Here is a 6,209-nt window from a genome sequence, read left to right as displayed (position 1 = left end):
GGCAGAGCCATGGGGAGTCTACGGAAGTGTGGGAGTCAAGAGAAGGGATTCTGGGTCCCTCTCCCCACTGCACTAGGAGCAGTCACCATGAGCAGCTTTCTATGTTACATGTCCACATAAGATCATTTTAGCAAAGGTTCTACGGCTAAAGACAAACGAAAATAATGATAAATCATGTGCAGCCACTGACCAACCTTGAAAGCAGCTCCCTAGAGACCCGTGGCTCTGTGTGCTCCGGACTAGCAAGTCAGGTGGACCCGTGGCAGGAGCCGCCTCCCTCAGCCACCCAGGTGAGGGTCACTTCAACTCACTGCATGTCTGTGGAGCATCTGACTGCAATGTTCTTAGCACTGTGGGGAAATGTGGAGGCTGATGCATGCACCATCACCCCAAGAACGTGTCCCACCCTGGAGGCCATCCAAGCAGACAACAGCTAGCAAGTCCTGGTTGAGCTGTCAAGGAAAACCTCATAGAGCAAGAAGGACTCGAGCTAAACTTTGGGTTAACTTTAAGCAAAGGCACCAGGAAATACAGGAGGATGGCAGGGCTCGGACTAAGGAGAAAACCAGGAAATCTGACAGTGGAAGAAGGTCAAGTGCAAGAAGCAAAAAGAAGTAACAGTGGGTTTCTCTCACTGGTTTTGGGGTAGGGGGGATAGAAAGGAATACCAGCCGTCTATTCATTCCTAATAGTAATAACCATTTGCCGAGTGTTTGCTAGGATATCAGGTGTTAAGGACTGTGGCTACATGCTTTAATCACATTATCCAATTTAATCTTCACAGCAATCCTAAGGCAATGTACAAGAGAAAACTGTTCTCATAAATACAGAGTATGTGGCCCAAGGTCACCTCAGTTGGGGACTGACAGGTGGATCTGTTGGATTCCAGAGCCGCCACTAGCCCTTCCCGCCTCCCTAAGGCAGCAGATCAGCAGTCCCTTTTGGCCTTCGTGTAATCTATGTTTACATAAAGTAATCCCAAATGACAAACCCTTTGAGGGCTAGGAATCCTCCTCCAGCTTCCTACCGTCTTCCCAGCCAAATTAGGCTCGAAGAATGCAAACTAGTTTTAACGCCTGTCTTACCAAAGATAACTAGGAAAATACCATATTGGCTCAAATCAAAGATGATGTTTTTAAAAAGAAAACTATCAAGTGGCCTGTTCACAAATTATGCTCTGAGTCCAGACATATCTGTAGCAAAAGACTTCATGGAGTCAAATGAACCCAGCAGAGAGGCCCCTCCCTGCCCGAGCCAATCCCACTGCCCCCAGCTCAGCCTCAAGGAGCAGCTCTGCGGGAAGGTTTGAGACCCTGGCAGGAGGAGGGGACCGATCTCCAGGCAGTGCAGCCCGGGAAAGGGCTGTCAGCTCAGAGGGAGGCAAAGGCCCCCACCTCTGCCCTAGTTTTTGTAGAGAAAGCCCATTCCCCAACGATTCACGCACAGCCCTGCAAGTCTATAAAAAGAGAACTAACAGACATTCTGGAAGACGTGGAAAGAAATCTTTTATCTTTCTCTTCACTCATTCTTTAGTCCTCATTCCTCATCAAGAGCAAAGGAGAGCGAGGGGGTCATTCAATGAGACCAGGAAAATCAAAGTAAGCCCAGGGGGTTCAGCTGCCCAGGGAAGGGCCCAAGACCCGGCCTCCCAGTGAGCTGGGGCCTCCAGGCCGGCTGGAGTTCGGCTCCCCCAGCTGCCTGTGGAAGACTGACTTTTGCTCTGGTTCAAGCTGTAGTTCCCAAAACCACCTCCCGAGTGAGGAGGCTGATGCAGCATTTTAGCCCTCCCCACCCCTGTGCATGTTCCTTCAAGGTTTGGATCCCAGACAGAAGAGGAGCCTGTCTGGCCCTTGGAAACCCAGCACGTGCCACCCTGTGGACTGCCTCTTATTTCAGAGACAAAACTGAATCTCAAGACATGAAACTGGGGCTGTCTCAGTGCAAGCACCCCCACCCCAAGAAGCAAAGCTTCTGGCGAACTCCTTTTGGAGAACGTGGCTGAACCTGAGGTTGAAGTTGGATTTCCCACTTCTCCCCTCCCATCCCAAGATGGCACCTGTCCCCCCACCTGTCAGAGGCAGGAGGGAGACAGAGAAAGCCTGGCTGGAGGGCGTCCCTGCAGGGCTGTGACCAAGTGTGCTCACATGGGGGACCAAAACACCAGAGGGCGGACCACCCTTCAGCCCAGGGACCCGGCCAGGGGTGAAACATGGCACAAGAAACAATAATAACACCTCGGGCGCTCCGTTTCAGGAGCGAGGAAGCCCAGTAAGGGGAGGCTAAGAAGTTCAACCCCAAGTGACTGTGGCAAGCTGTCACCTCTCAGATGAGCAATTGCCCCTCTGCTGGGGAGGGCGTGGAAGGAGGGGCAGGAGCTCCATCCAGCAGCAGCATGTCACCCGAGAGAGTGAGCACGGACGTCCACTCCGAGGACCCATTCCATTCCATTCCAGCTTCCTCTGCTGGGGCGGGGTGCCTGAGGCAGGTCAGACCTGCCCTGGGCTTCCCGTCTCCAAGGACACCACTGTGCCACCTCTGGGCTGCTCAGCACCCCCATCCCGGTATCCCACATTCCCCACCAGGTCTAGAAAGCCTCCATTTCTGCTCCTCTGCCCCGGCTTGCCCTGGGCTCCAGAGTCACTTCTCCAGCCCCTGCCTCACCCTGCACGGTCAGGGTGGGGCAAATGCTTCCAGCCCACACAACCCGCCCCCAGAGCCACACCTGCACTCGGGGGTCCAGGGCACCACCACCCTCACTGCCCTGTGCTGGGGCGGGCAGGTGGCAGGTGGCAGCTCTCAGCACTCATTAGGCCAGTTCATCCTTTTGCTGAGTAAGGCAGTTTCCCAAAATACATTCCTTGGAGCAGTAGCTCTACAAGTTATCCCTAAGAAAAGTTTTATGGCCAAATAAGTCTGGAAAATGCAGTGCCGTGTATTTCTCTTAGAGATTCACAATACCTTTAATGTTCATATTGAAGGCTCTGAGAACACTTGCAGTAAATCCTGGATTCAGAAATCCAGTATTTCTGAAATATAAGAGTAGATAAAGGTTATTTTTCCCCACTCATAGCTGAAGGTTTATTTTCCTTACATAGTTTATACATTTATTATTAAGATATATCTTCTTAAGGGCCCCTTAAATTCAAAGTAGCTGAATTAAAATCTGGACCCAGTTATTTATTCTGCAGAGGTCAAGAGTGGGCACATAATGCGGCCCAGGTGCTCAGTGATGTGGCGTGTTCTGTACACTCACTGCAGTAGCTCTCAAACGTTTTCGTCCCGGAACCGCTTCACGTTCTTAAAAAATAATAGAAACCCCAGAGAACTTTTGTTTACAGGAATTATCCCATGGATATTTACAGTATTAGCAATTGAAACTCAAAAATTTTTTAAATATTTAATAATTCATTTGAAAACACAAGCCCATTATATGCTAACATAAATTATAAATTGTATGAAAAATAACTATTTCCAAAAAAATCAGTAGGAAGAATGGTATTGCTTTACATTTTGGCAAGTCTCTCTCATGTCCAGCTTAGTAGACGACAGCTGGATTCTCATACCTGCTTCTGCCGTCAACCTGTTGTGACGTCACAGGTCATGTCACCTCCAGCAAACACCGCTGTACGGACACAGGGAGTCAGAATGCAAAGGCAAAATGATGCGTTAGTACTATGATGATAACAGTTTGGGCCTTGTGGATGCCCCCAAAAGGTCTCTAGGACCCCGGGGGTCCCTGTCCCACACTTCAGAGCCACTGCTTGGGATAATCACTCAGTCAGTGCCTCCTCACTCCTTACACCTGAGCCGGGTGGAAGGACGGATGTCCCTCTGTCCTGAGATGCACAGGGCCGTGACCCAGCGGGTTCCACCTCTCAGGAAGCCCAGCCCAGCTGATGCTCCTTCCTCCTCCTCCCCCGTGCTTCTCATCAGGGCTCCTGGGCCCAGCGGAATAGGGTCAGTTTATAGGTTCTCAACTCAAAGGTTTTTAAAAAGCTTTGATGTATAGAATTTCATTAAAGCCACAGGGCCCCAAGGTAGTCATTGTCCAAACACAGATATTACCTTCATTTGTAAGCCGCCTAATTCCTGCGAAAGTGGATTTAAGCTTTATCTATAATCCATGCTCTGTTCTCCTGCAGGGTTTCAGTGGGTCTATGATACGAGTGAGCCAAGAAGATCTGTCTTTTGTTCTTCTTCACACGCAGGAGGAAATGAAACGGTGTTTCATCTTTGCCCTGGGAAGGTTTGAAGCCTGCACATAAAAGGGACCAGAGAGACAGGAAGACACCAGCTCCTGCAGGTCTGAGCATAAAGGCCACATGCCGTCTGGCACCCCCTCCCCTCCCCAGACAGGAGGCCTCCTCCCTTGGGCCAACTTCCTCACACAGAGGGAGGTGGGTCTGCGGAAGCAGGGCCCGGTAGGTCAGCTAACAGTGTCTCTGCCTTGGCCAAATGAGGGAAAAGGAAACCCTGGGGGGTCCTTCCTGTACCATGACAGTAGCTACACCCTGGTCTCACAGGCAGGAACGTGTGCTTATGAGGCTCAGCTAGAAGGTCTGATTTTTTTTTTTTTTGACAGAGTATCTCTCTGTTGCCTGGGCTAGAGTGCCGTGGTGTCATCATAGCTCACTGCAACTGCAAACTTCTGGGCTCAAGCAATCCTCTCTCCTTGGCCTCCCAGAGTGCTAGGATTACAGGCCTGAGCCACTACGCCCAGCCTAGAGGGTCCAATTTTAGAGTTGAGTGCATCAGGCATAGATCCTGTTAGCCACTAACTAGCAGGGTGAACTTGGGGAAAGCACATGGCCCATCTGAGTCTCGGTTTCATCATCTGTAAAATAAGTTCTTGCAGGATTTGCTGAGATAATGCATGTGAAGCACTTACCACAGTACCTACAATAAGTGCTCAATAAATGCTCACCAGTATTCCAGTTCACCTTCTAATATGATTAGAGAAACAAAATTGCAGGCCCAGCCTGTATGTTTGCAGAGCTCAGGGCAATACAAATGGAAGTCTGAATATCATGTAGATATATAGATATTTAAAAGACAAGTCTGCTAACAAACTATTGCATAAAATGTTTCATGTGTTCATCTTGGTTATTTTTTTCATAACAATAAAAATTTTAAAGTATACATAAAGGTATGACTTTATATAACTAAAAGTTTGCCAGATATAAAATATGACTCAACTTTGTTACGATATTATTGCACATGTCTCAGGTCAAACACTTGGATGAGTATTAAACACAAACATAATCCATTACTGTAAATATTTCTTTCATAAAATACTTTCTTGTCTTCTCTTTCATAAAATCACTATTGATGAGTTCTGGTAAAGATTCTTACATAATTTGTGTTCTGTTGATATTAAAAATTAAAAAATAAAATGTAATTGCCTGCCCAGCAGGGTGAGGAAACTGTGGCCTTCTGATTTCAAGAGTATTCTTTTTTAAGCACAATCTTCTTTAAGCTTCTTCTTTCTCTGCTGCACCCCTTTTAATAAAAGGATTTGTTCTGTAAAATTTGGATTCAGTGAAAAGGCTGCACCTGAGGACCTAGAGGTGCAGGTTCTTGCACTTAAGAGTGCAGGTTCCCCACCCCTGACAAGGTATTCAAAGAGTAGGAATAAGGCCAAGGTGGGAGCATCTCTTGAGGCCAGAAGTTTGAGACCAGCCTGGGGAACACAGCGAGACCTCATCTCTACAAAAGATGGAAAGAAAAAGAATTAGCTGGGTGTGGTGGTGCACACCTGTAATCCTAGTTACTCAGGAGGCTGAGGTGGGAGGACTACTTGAGCCCAAGAGTCGGAGGTTACAGTGACCTATGATTGCACCACCGCATTCCAGTTTGGGTGACAGAGCTAGACCCTGTCTCAAAAAAAAAAAAAAAAAAAAAGGAGGAAAAAAAAAAGGAGGAATATATTTTTATCAAGCTATAAATTAAAGTATAAAAATCAAAAACATAAGATTAATTTTCATATGTCTCCAAAAAATCACTTTGTTTTTAATATATTTAAAATGTTAAAAGGCAACAAAATATAAATCATTTAACTTTTGAGATTTTGATTAAATATTATCTATTTTGATAAATATGAAACTTTTCACAGTTCTATCATGCATATTTACCTAGTACCAGAATAATCATTTTTATGCTTTGTGCATGTTACTTCTAGACGGTTATAGGTACAAATTTAAAGTAACTTG

At 46.9% G+C, this 6,209-nt stretch overlaps 1 long non-coding RNA gene across 1 annotated transcript; it reads right to left on the bottom strand.

Moving 5' to 3' along the window:
* Nucleotides 1–2,958: 2,958 nt before the first annotated feature.
* Nucleotides 2,959–4,311, bottom strand: LOC123643915. Its single transcript, XR_006736952.1, has 3 exons — nt 4,066–4,311; nt 3,564–3,622; nt 2,959–3,026 (listed from the first exon to the last, which is right to left on the bottom strand). It is a non-coding gene; the product is annotated as an uncharacterized LOC123643915 (long non-coding RNA).
* Between the last annotated feature and the right edge of the window lie 1,898 nt (nt 4,312–6,209).

Source organism: Lemur catta, chromosome 8, assembly GCF_020740605.2.
Source record: "Lemur catta isolate mLemCat1 chromosome 8, mLemCat1.pri, whole genome shotgun sequence".
In the NCBI taxonomy this organism is placed as follows: Eukaryota; Metazoa; Chordata; class Mammalia; order Primates; family Lemuridae; genus Lemur; species Lemur catta.
Note: the sequence above shows the minus strand (reverse complement) of the source record. Positions and strands in the feature narration are given on the sequence as shown.